Raw genomic sequence first — 11,575 nt, forward strand, 5'->3', positions numbered from 1 at the left:
AGGGAAAGGAAATCGCAGACCCAGACGGAAAGCGTACTCGTACAAGCATATCCACCCTTCCCTCACAGTATCAGCTTTCTGACCAGGGGTCGGGATGTGAAACACCACATCATCAGAAAAACCAAAGGTTTTCTTGATATAATCAAGATCCTCGGAGGTAAAGTCGGAATCACAAGAATGTTTGGCGGAAAGAACGCCGCCGGAGAGAGAAACATCAGATGGCATCGCTGAATCCGAGGCCGAGGACGAAGAAGCCGATTCTCGAGACATTGTGCACAAAGAAATAAAAGAAAGAAAGCAGTAAAGGAAAAGAAGTAAGGAAAAAGACGGAATACCTGTAACGGTCGGAAAAGAGAAATAATTTTACTGATTGATGGATGGGAAGTTAGGGAAGACGGAGTGATGATGAAAAAAGTTGGGAAAGATGAAGGGAGTGAGGAAACCGAGGGGATATAAAGGAGAAAGAGGAAGAGTTAGTGGGAGAGTGGGAGAGTTATTACGGCAGTTGAGAGAGGTAGGGAAGTTATCAAGGCTAAGGTAACTGATAAGCTCCGTCAGTTCTCCGCATCGCAACAGAAATTCCCGCCTAAAAAATTTTTGGGACGAAAATTTGGGGGCAATTGTTATGATAAAAATCACCTTTTATACACATAAGACGTGGCAACTTTTCACTGGTGAAGAGGATGGCAAAAGGTTGGCCGTGTGGCACACGAGGATTGGCGGATGAGAGGAGTATAGAATTGATGAACTGGCGAGATGTGGACCACAAGATCAAATAACAACAAACACAAATTGGGCCAAGGAAAACCCACGTACGGAAGAGAGGAAAAGATTGGGCTTTGACCTTTTCAAGTAACTACTACCTATTTTCATGGTAACCATCCAAGAATCCAGGAGCAGAGGCAGGAGGAAGTCTACCTACTTTAAACCTATTTTCGAAGACTATATAAAGCAAAGGGAAAAAAACATTCAGGGCATTCGAACGGCAGAAAGATCAACACAACTCCTCTCAAAATTCCCGTCTACTCTTGGCGATTACTCGCTAGCTAAAATTAATCTTGTATTTCCTTACTTGGTCATATTATTTTCGATCATAGTGCAAATTTGGCGGGATTCCGACTCCCCTCGCGGTTGTTCCCACACCGGGTTTTCCGCGTCACCAAAACTCCTCCGTGTCATTCTTTTCATTCGCCTTTATTTAGTTATTCCTGTCGTTGCATTTTAAACCACAATTAGCATTAGACTAATCACTATCACTCACATAAAATATTCATAACCGGTAAATTTTTACCAAAACAATTACCGTATTCTCTTATGAAATAGACTCGATCTGTTAATTTGATGCTTCAATTGGTAACTTTTTTTTTATTGTAGGGTTTTTGTATAATTAACGAGAGTGTTATTTAATAACAATTTCATGATTAAATTGTGTTGCTTAATATTTCCCCTTTTGAGTTTATAGTCGTTTCATGTTTCTGAAAAGAATTTAGAATTTTTTACCATTTCGTGTACTTTTTATACAATGTAAAACTCATAAGTCATAATAACCTAACTCATTATTGGTTTGCATAACCTAAATGGCTAAATCAAATTGTGAATAATGTAGCTTAATATTTCTCTCTCAGAATAAATACAGTTATTTTATCATACAAATGGAATTATTATGGTTATACTCTGTATTACTTATATACTGTTATATTGTGTTTTTTATTTAGGAACATCATGAGTGACAAAACAATTCGCAGAGGACAAGATTCCAGTTACTTGATTGAGGAACAAATTCAGTGTTCCGATCAAATTGCCGATCATGCCAATTACTTAGATGACAAGTGGAATAAATTGAGTGTTGGATCAAATTGTCGATCAAAGGTATTCCTAAAATAGAAAGGTAAACAATTAATTGAGAAAAGGGAACATACATCGGATGTATTACCTCATATTTTACTTGTTTTTGAGAATTTTTGTATTTTTTCTGAGCTTATCACTCAAACTTTATTTGTTTTAGAGTATATGTGTATTTTTTATGAGCTTATTAAAGACTTAAAGTTTTTAAGTTAAATTTTAATTTTTTTCCGTCAAACCTCAAATTTAAGTAAGTTTGTATGTAATTGTAATTTTTTTGAACTTAATGTTTTAGTGAATGAACTCAAAACCTTTATAATAAGACTTATAATTTTTAAAACAAAGCTCAAAAACTTTATTATAATGCTCAGAAACTATAAAACTTGTGGTAGTACATCGGATGTATAATCCTCTTACTGCCCCAAACCCACGCACAATGCCTAGCTACCCGTCGTCGCCTCCTCTTTACACCTGGCTGGCCACCACAATCCGTGGCTACCTGTCGTCACGCCCGCTATCTCAAACCCTCAATTGATTTCCTGCTTCGTCCTTAAATGATCGATTAAGGTATGCATGAATCAGAATTTTTCTTATTGTTTCTCCATTATATTTGTTTTGTTAGTGTTAATTCACACGATAATGGTTTTATTCTATAATCGACCATTTGACCCACCATTTTCAAACTCTTAACACCGGATTTGGGCAAAAAGAGCTGCACAAAAGCAAAAAGTTCGTCTTCTTTATCGTCGTTCTCTTCGTGATATTCTCAATTGGGCCGTTCATCGTCATCTCTTTTATAATTTTATAAACCCTAGTTTCTCTCCCTTTTAATTGATTTCATTTTGTTAAGATCATTTGATTTCTAGGGTTTTCTATTTTCTCGATCTTAATTTGCTTTTTGTTTTTTTTTTCTTAGGGTGATGAGCTCCGTAAGAAATTTGATGCACAGAAAAATGCGGTATATTATTGACTTAGTTTTGTAGATAAATCAAAATGTAGTTTATCATTTGTGGGTTTTTGATTTAATGTGAAATGTTAGTGTTAATTGAATGATAGAGCAATAATTGAAGTATATATGGTCGTATTGTTTCTCCATTATATTTGTTTTGTTCACTTGTTTGCTAATTGTTTGGTTATATATATGCAATTAACTTAAACGGTGCTTAATTGTTACGGTGTTGAATACACAATTCCAAATGAGATATGATATTCAGCTGTGGCTATTTGCGCATACTCACCTATGTTTGCAAGTGTTAGAATTCGATTTAGCGATTTAGGGCTCGCTTGTACTCCTGTTAATTGTTACGGAGTAATAGAGGTTTGAAGTTAAAACAACGAAAGAAAGGATGAAAAGGATGGACATGTAGCCGATGAATAACAATAATTATTGGGTAATACCGTCTTATGCTAGTTTATTATAAAAACAGTGAGATGGTCTCATTCTCTAATTTATGTGATGAAAAATATGAGTAGAAATTGCTACTTTACATTGTTCTATCGAAACTTTCTGAAATCATTATTTATTGTTGGATTGCGGCCTTGCGAGTGAGTGATCATTGAGATTATTTTGGTTAATTAAGCAAGGTCAATACCTATTCGCTCAAATTTTGATTGAATTACAGCTAGTGAATTAAGATTATTTGGGTAGCTAGTGAATTGAGATTATTTGGGACCATTTTCATGCTGCAGCTTCCATACCAATCCTTCGCTAGTGCAACTTCTGTTTTTGTTACCTGTTAGTTCTGCGGGAATATTAATTACCTGATAATGGAATATGTCTTGTGTATCATAACTTTGCCTCGTTGACATGTTCTGTAACTTTGTCGGTCTCACCCTAAACTTCCGTTCTTTTTGTCTTCTCGTGCTCAACCAGTAGAGGATAATATCAGTGAATCAAATAAAGATTTAAAACTTGCCAACAAGAATGCCAGTATTTTAATGCTCAATTTTCTCAAGCCACATTCTATCTTTAGAACTTAGAGGATAATGCATATACTAAGCTTGCATTCCTGGATCATTTCCCTCTTAATCTGATATGCTATCACAGTAAGCCTAATCAAATGCTTCTTAAATCTTCTCTTATTTCGTTGCATCCAAATCTTCTCTTATCAATAATGCCAATTATGGCCAGCTTCTCTGTTGTATTTATGGCCTCATTATAAACTAACCAGGATATATATATTAACTTATGTTTAGGAACATACCACCCATTCCACACATATGATACCAATCCACTTTCAACCTAGGGGTCCTCATACTTATTTTTGCCTTCTAAATAAAAAGATGTTATTATGGAGAGAATTTAGCATGTTTCTGCAGAAGTTATACTGCTGTATATTTACTGAAACCCATAAAAACTCTTGTTACCCTTCTATTCATGTTTATAACAGACTTTAAAGACACTGTAATTCTGGAAACTACCAGCTTTCATTCTGATAAAGCTAAACAAAAGGCTGTGTTAAAAGGTTACTGTTATGTTTAAAGAATTTAGGTTTTTTCTCATATCTTATTTCAGCTCTTTTTTGGTAAAATATATACTAAGATTCTTAGACTGTGCATCTGACCATAGGTTGCCCTATGGCACTATCTAATATCTATTATTTTGCAACTAAGTTTAAGAAGAGATCTAATGTGAAATAAATATAGTAGTATATCACTAATATGTATTAAAACAGGAAGTTGCTGCTAGTTTTCTTCACTAATATATTTATCAAAACAGGAAGTCGTAGCTGTTCGACTAGTTTTTTTCATTGAATCTATATTGCCATTATTTTATTTTTTTTTTGAAAACCCCACCGTGGGATTACCTCATATTACTATAATCCGAACGAACTAAGGATATAATATTGTCCTGGAGACAACCTTCCCAAACTCGCCTACCACTACAAAAGCCATTAAAATGAGCTAAAACATGCGCGCTATGAGAAAACTGACGCCTAACAAACTTCCACTGAATATCATCTAAACTAGAACAAAGATCGCGAATCTCATAAATAACCGAAAAGAAATAACTCCTGAATATCATCTAAACTAGAACAAAGATCGTGAATCTCATATTGCCATTATTCTGCAACCTATAAACTTGAACCTTTTAACCACATTTCTTTGCCTACATTATTTGTTAGGTTAGGCAAGAACTCGTATTATGGTGTTTATGAATTATGAATATGAATAAACAAAAATGTGGTAGCCATTAGTTTGATAAGGCTTGGTGTTTTTCTTTGTTTTTTTTATTAAAAATTTTTTTTGAATATTTTCTAATAAAGGTTAAAATCATCCTTATATGTAGGCTAGTATTTTGTCTTTGAGATAATGATGCATATATAGTTTTGACTCGGATCAAGCAACAAAGAAGACATAGGAGATAAAAAGTTGTTTTTCAATATAAGTTCAATCGACTAATGACATTAAATTATAGTTATTTATTTATGAATGATGGATAATATGATTACTTTTCATGTATTCAATTTCAGGGCTTGGAAAACGTTTTCTTTAGGGCTGGAACACGTAATAAGTTAAAATGGTCGAGGTATGGAGATGTTTTTCTTAGAAATTTAATTACGCCGACTACTACCACCCCACCTCCTGTTTTTGTTTTGTTCATGTATTTTGTCTAATAAGATCCATCTAGTAAAATGGTTGATTTTCGGGTTCCTAATCTTTGTCCAATCTTCAATTTTTGTACGTTCAATTTTTGTATGTTCAATCTTGAACATGGCAGTTTGATACTATACTTGTTTTGGTACATTAATTATTTCTTTATGTGTGGAAAATCTGTGATTTTTGTAATAATATGCTGAAAGTGTGGCAATGAGTTGGTCATTCACTTGGTTGAGGATATTATCTTGTCTTTTTGGTGCCTTGGAGAAAACTACTCATGTTTGTTTTTTTTGGTGGTGTTTAATGTAAATATTTTGCTGTTTTTGCAGTATTTTGTGAAAATTGTAGGAGGTTTTTGTCTTAGATTCTATGAGCTTAGAGTCTTTACTTAACTCTTAATTTTGTATAAATATAGTGCCATCAACAGTCGGCCACCGTGCGGTTATTAGTGGATTTATGATATTACCGTACACTACTCATCATCGGAGGATGACATATAAAAAGGTATCTCGATGTGTTATGTTCTCTCGAACTGGTTTTTTATTTTCCCAAACACCAAACCCTAAAATTTATAGCGCGGCTAGCTTAGTAATGTCTGTATCTTTGAGAAACAGTAGTAATAGTAATAGTAATATTTGCACAGCCCTAAATCTCAATAAGAACCTAACAACATCACCACCCAAATCCCTCAAAAAGTCCAGTACCTAATATTTGTTACTTTGTTGTCTTTTTAAATTATATTACTACTATTATTATGTAATGACGTCATTTGAATTTTTATGTATAGAAATTGTTCGTATTTTTTTAATTGCGTACCTCTTTCTAATCCTGTGTCTTTTATGTATTAGTGTGTTTCAGGTACGAATTTATGACAATTAACAAATGAATGTGGTTTGAGAGCTTTCGTTGATTTATTGTGCAAAGAACGTCTAATGTATGGTTTAGATTCCTAGAAATCACAATTGAAAACATTTAACATTTTGTATCGTAGGAGCTTGTAGTGCTTTAATCTACTGTTATGAATGGGCGGAATTGTAATACGTATGATATTTTTTTGGTATAATAGATGGTTGTGTTTAAATTGTTAGAAGCCGTTATAAGTTGCTGTGTAACACCCCTGATTTTCGGCTAAATTATAAACTAACTTTTACATATAAAACACGCCGAAATACAGAGATATTATAATTAATATACAAAGTCTCTTATTACAAATCCTTTTAAAAATAAAATAATACAAATAGAACCAAAATTTTCAAAAGGTTTAAATAAAATCTTCAGTTGAAAATTAAATCCTTTTGATTTGCAGCGAAAGTAACCTGAAATAAAACCAGAAGACAGAAAGGAACTACCTCCATGACGAGTAGCCGCGAAGGGAGAAAACACGTCAGCTGGAAAGCTGAGTAACAGATAATACCTCAATATAAGCAGAATAATTTTTGGCCATGGCGTGGAAACACAGACACGTAAAAGTAAAAATAAAAATAAAAATAAACAGAGAGAATAATAAAAACTCTCCGATAACTAAACTCAAACTCAAACTTACCCCATAATATAATAGACACTCTCATCCCAATAATTAACTCAATATCAACTCATTACTCCATCTCACACAATACTCTGTCTCACTCATTACTCTGTCTCATAATATAATACACCACAGTAACCAAGTATCGTATTCTCATCATCGAACCTAAGCCAAGGAAAAGGGGTAAGTGAACTGGCGGATAAGACCGCGAAACAATACTTCCTTCTCAATATCGATTTCAAACTCAAATAACTCAATAACTCAATAACCATGGTCACTCAGACCGTAAACACAAGATGGCACAAAGGCCCCATAACTCAATACCAGTAACCAATTTCCATCTCAATTTCAATATCGATATTGTTAAATATTCCATTAAAGGAACTGTTCAATACTTAAAGTACGAGATTTTAAGCTACTCACCCACGAGTCAAGATCAAAGAAAACGATAATAAAAACACGGTACTAAAACGATAATCCGCGATACAAATCATTCATTCTTGGCCAAAATTCCAATATAACCATAATGTTATGTTTACTGCCATGTACGTGTAAAACATATTGCCATGCCAAGTCATTAAACTAAAACTACTTCACCTACTTGACCTTTGAACCGAAGCACATGTGAAATCGAAACCATTATAATGCTTAACAAAACGATCATACTATTAACCTATTCTTAATCACGTAAATAGTGGGTACCTTCATAAAACCATTCTGACCCCCAACATCTTCCCTAACTCAATGCACCTTGAATAATTAACACATACCTTAACCCATCTCATAATTAATTAACTTAACAAACAATAAAAAGTATAATAACTAGTATTATAAATAATTTGAGTAACAATAATCATGGTTCACAATCAAGAATTAATTTAAGTAAGTATAGCACGAATAAATAATACATAAGCAAATAACCCCGAACAATAGTAAGAATAATAAGATCGGTAGAATCGTCTTACCTTATCCGCAAAATTGCTAACTCATAAGATGCTAAAAAGTATTTTACCCAAAGTTGTTGATTTTACCATGAGGACAAAGCTAATGATGATGATCTTGGATAGGATTGGGTTTAAACAATGATTGGTGGGGATTAGAACATAAGACAGGGGTGATGTGATCAATATTTGAGCATATTTAGTCCCCGGATTAGCCTCGTTCCTATGCTTTTCAGTGCATATTTGGGTCATTTACTATCTTTAGTCCTTTGTTTTGCATATTCTTTGAAGTTTTGTTTCCTTGGTAGGAGAGGAGTGCAAACCATGCATTTTCATGGCAAAATAGAGCTAAATTGATCGAATCTAATGACCAAGCGTCAAACAAAAGACAAGACTAGAAGGCCTTTGTATATAATGAAGTAGATGGGCAGTGATGAAGAAGATCCTTGCATCCTCGACAAAATCCTGGAGGATTGTTGGAAGAAGAAAAGAAGAAAAGGAAGATGAGCTAGAATCCGTTCGTCCCACCACTCGGGACGCCCGTCCAGCAGCTCCCCAGGACGCTCGTCCTTGCCACCAGGCCGCCCGTCCAAAAGCTCCCCAATCCGCCCGTCCCGACCCTTGGACGCTCGGATTGTACTCCAGAGGGACACATCCTCTTCTTTCTTCACTTGAGATGCGCATATTTTTGAAAGACTAGCTAAAAGGAGACCCGCATCTTTTCTTGAGAGGAGTGATTCCTGAAGGACTTAATCGTCATTTAAGCCCTTATTAACCCTAATTTGTGCACCTAATCCCCACTATAAATACCCCATTAGTCTAATTAGATTATCATGTTCTTCTTATCAATCTTTAGTGTAGTTTATATTATTCTAATCTCTCTTTAATCTTGTATTCAACTTCTAATCCAGTATTAATACAAATCTCATTTCCTTAATTTCTCTATTGTTCATCTTTTATTTTGGGTAATTGAAGATTATTTTGGTTTATTGGGCGATTGACAACCTTCCATCAATCATCAAGTACTTCTATTATTCTTTGCATTATTATTTTGGAATCATCATTAGGTATAATTCTCTTAATCCCTTTTTAATTATTGTTAATCATCTTCATTTATTCATCATGTTTTGCTTTGTTAATGTGATTGACAACCTTGTTAACATGTTAAAATTGATAATGAGTGAGTAGTTTCCTTAACTAGGGTTAATGGGTAATTAGAGGAAACCAACATGGGGGATGATTCATGCTTAATTTAATATGTTTTTATAATTTATTTGCTTGCTTGTCGTGATCTCAACTTATACACAAGTTATGTTTGATGAAATGCGAGCCTATGAATCCTTGCATTTTTTACCCATCACTTACCTTTTCAATGAGACTTGTAAGACATAAACCAACTCGAGTCTCATTAGACCATGCATATAGTTGAGTAGGGAGGATTAAGTCGACTTGTAGGTGTTGTACAATCTAATCGATTCGGCTCCGGGACCCAAACCTTCCTAGGATTGTAAGATATTAACCAACTCGATCCTATCACAACAATAATTGCTTGCTTATAATTTGAGAATATGTTTGTATGATCAATTCCCATGAATCCCCTATGAACCCATGACACCCTAGTGCTTTTAATCAATTGTTTACATCTCATTTTAGTCATCTTGCTTGTTTATTTTTATTGTTATTTAGTTTAGTGATCTTCTTATCTCAACCCAAATTGTGACACCCCTAGACACCACTACTTGCAATCGAAAATCCTACATCAATACCCGTCCCTTGGGATCCGACCTTTACTTGCCTCTTTACTAGTAGTATAGTTGTTTGTGAAGTTATAAATATTCTTTTGGTCTAGGTGCTCCTAAAGACAAGTAACCGAAATCTAAGCTCAAAGCGGACTCGACCAAAAATGATGCCGTTGCCGGGGACGGTTTTAACTTGATTTTATTTTCTTTGATTGTTATTAGTTGTGTCTTTCTTTGACTTGGGGAAGTAAAACTCCTCAAGGTTTGTTCTAATTGTTTTCGAGTTGTTTGATATTTTGCATGTCTAGAAGATCACAAGGTAACTTGTTACCCAATGATCACGAAATTGAAAGGACTTTGACAACCAATAGAAGACTTGCTAGAAATACTTTGAGAGGTATTGGTGAGGTTGTAGATATTCAACCAAACACTATTGAGTTCATCAACTCTTTTGCAGGAGAAGGTGAGGAGAATCCAACACAAAATCAATTACTTAATCAACCCACAATGCCTAAGTTTTCATCACATTCCGTACCAACCGAGGAGAACCTACCCAATGGTACTCCCACACCACAACACTTAACCGGAAATTTCATTGGAAAATCCGCATTTATCCAATTAGTCGAAAGAAGCCAATTTGGGGAGATGCCTAGTGAAGACCCTCATTCCCACATGGAAACTTTTTGTGACTATTGTGATGCGATTTCACAAACCGGAGTGACTCAAGACCAAATTCGATGGGTCTTATTTCCTTTTTCTCTAATTAGCACCGCGAAACAATGGGTGAAAAGCCTTGATAAGGCTACTCTTGGAATTGACTCTTGGAAGAAGTTGGCTCTAGCTTTCTACAAAAAATTCTACCCTCCGGAAAAGACTAACATGCTAAGAGCTCAAATTACGGGTTTAAACAAAGGGACGAAGAATCTTTGTATGAAGCTTGGGAGCGATTCAAAGGAATTTGTCGCTTATATCCTCATCATGGACTTAGCGAGTGGTTCTTAGTACAACAATTTTGGAATGGTCTTTATGAAGACTCAAGAAACATTCTCAACATGGGATCAAATGGTATGTTCACCGAAGTTGACGATAATCAAACTTGGAACAAAATTGAGGAAATGGCGGTCCATAATTCACAATATAGTAGACCTCGCAAAGCTACTAGAGGAGGAAAGCATGAAGTGGACTCTATTACTCAATTGGGTGCTCAACTTAGTGCTCATATTGATACTATCAACTTGAAGTTTGAGAAGGCTATGGCTAAACTTGAAGAAGCCTCAAAATCACCAAAGCATCATGTTAATGCCATGATGGCATCTTCATCAATCCCAAGTGGGATATGTGAGAATTGTGGAACTTTGGGACATGAACAAAGTGAATGTAGGGGAACGAATGAACAAGTGAACGCTTTTCAAGCAAACAAAAATGGTACCCCTTATTCCAACTATTACAATGAAAACACCAAATTCCACCCAAATTTCTCATACAAAATCCAAAATGTTCAAAACCCTCAACCAACTTACACCCCACCTCCCATGAGAAACCAAAATCAAAGACCCTTTTTCAACCAAAACCAAGGTTATCAAAATAAAACTCCATACAATCAACAAAATGACCAAGATTTTGATGTTCAAAAAGCGGTCCTCCAAATGCAAAAGAATCAACAAGAATTTTTCACTCAAATGCAAAAAGATAGTCAAGCAAAAGATATTACCATTAACAACATCCTAGCCCACATAAAAATGTTGGATACTCAATTGACCCAACTAGCATCTTCAAACTCTCAGAGACAAAAGGGGTAATTACCACTTCAAAGTAATCCCCCAAGACATGAAACAGTTAGTGCCATTCACTTGAGGAGTGGTACGAGATATGAAGGATCAAAGAAGCAAAATGAGGATGAAGTTGTGGAAGCTAGTGACAAGGAAAGA

General features: G+C 34.9%; 1 long non-coding RNA gene and 1 other non-coding gene across 2 annotated transcripts; one reads left to right on the forward strand and one right to left on the reverse strand.

Annotated features, from left to right (window-relative positions):
• Positions 1-2,218: 2,218 nt before the first annotated feature.
• LOC141626544 (uncharacterized) lies at positions 2,219-6,523 on the forward strand. The gene is made up of 5 exons (XR_012536115.1): positions 2,219-2,409; positions 2,759-2,800; positions 5,316-5,371; positions 5,858-5,946; positions 6,291-6,523. It is a non-coding gene; the product is annotated as an uncharacterized LOC141626544 (long non-coding RNA).
• Positions 6,524-10,526: 4,003 nt separating this feature from the next.
• Positions 10,527-10,632, reverse strand: LOC141635134 (small nucleolar RNA R71). Its single transcript, XR_012539838.1, has one exon. It is a non-coding gene; the product is annotated as a small nucleolar RNA R71 (small nucleolar RNA).
• Positions 10,633-11,575: the final 943 nt, after the last annotated feature.

The sequence above is a fragment of the Silene latifolia genome, chromosome Y, assembly GCF_048544455.1.
Source record: "Silene latifolia isolate original U9 population chromosome Y, ASM4854445v1, whole genome shotgun sequence".
Lineage (NCBI taxonomy): Eukaryota > Viridiplantae > Streptophyta > Magnoliopsida > Caryophyllales > Caryophyllaceae > Silene > Silene latifolia.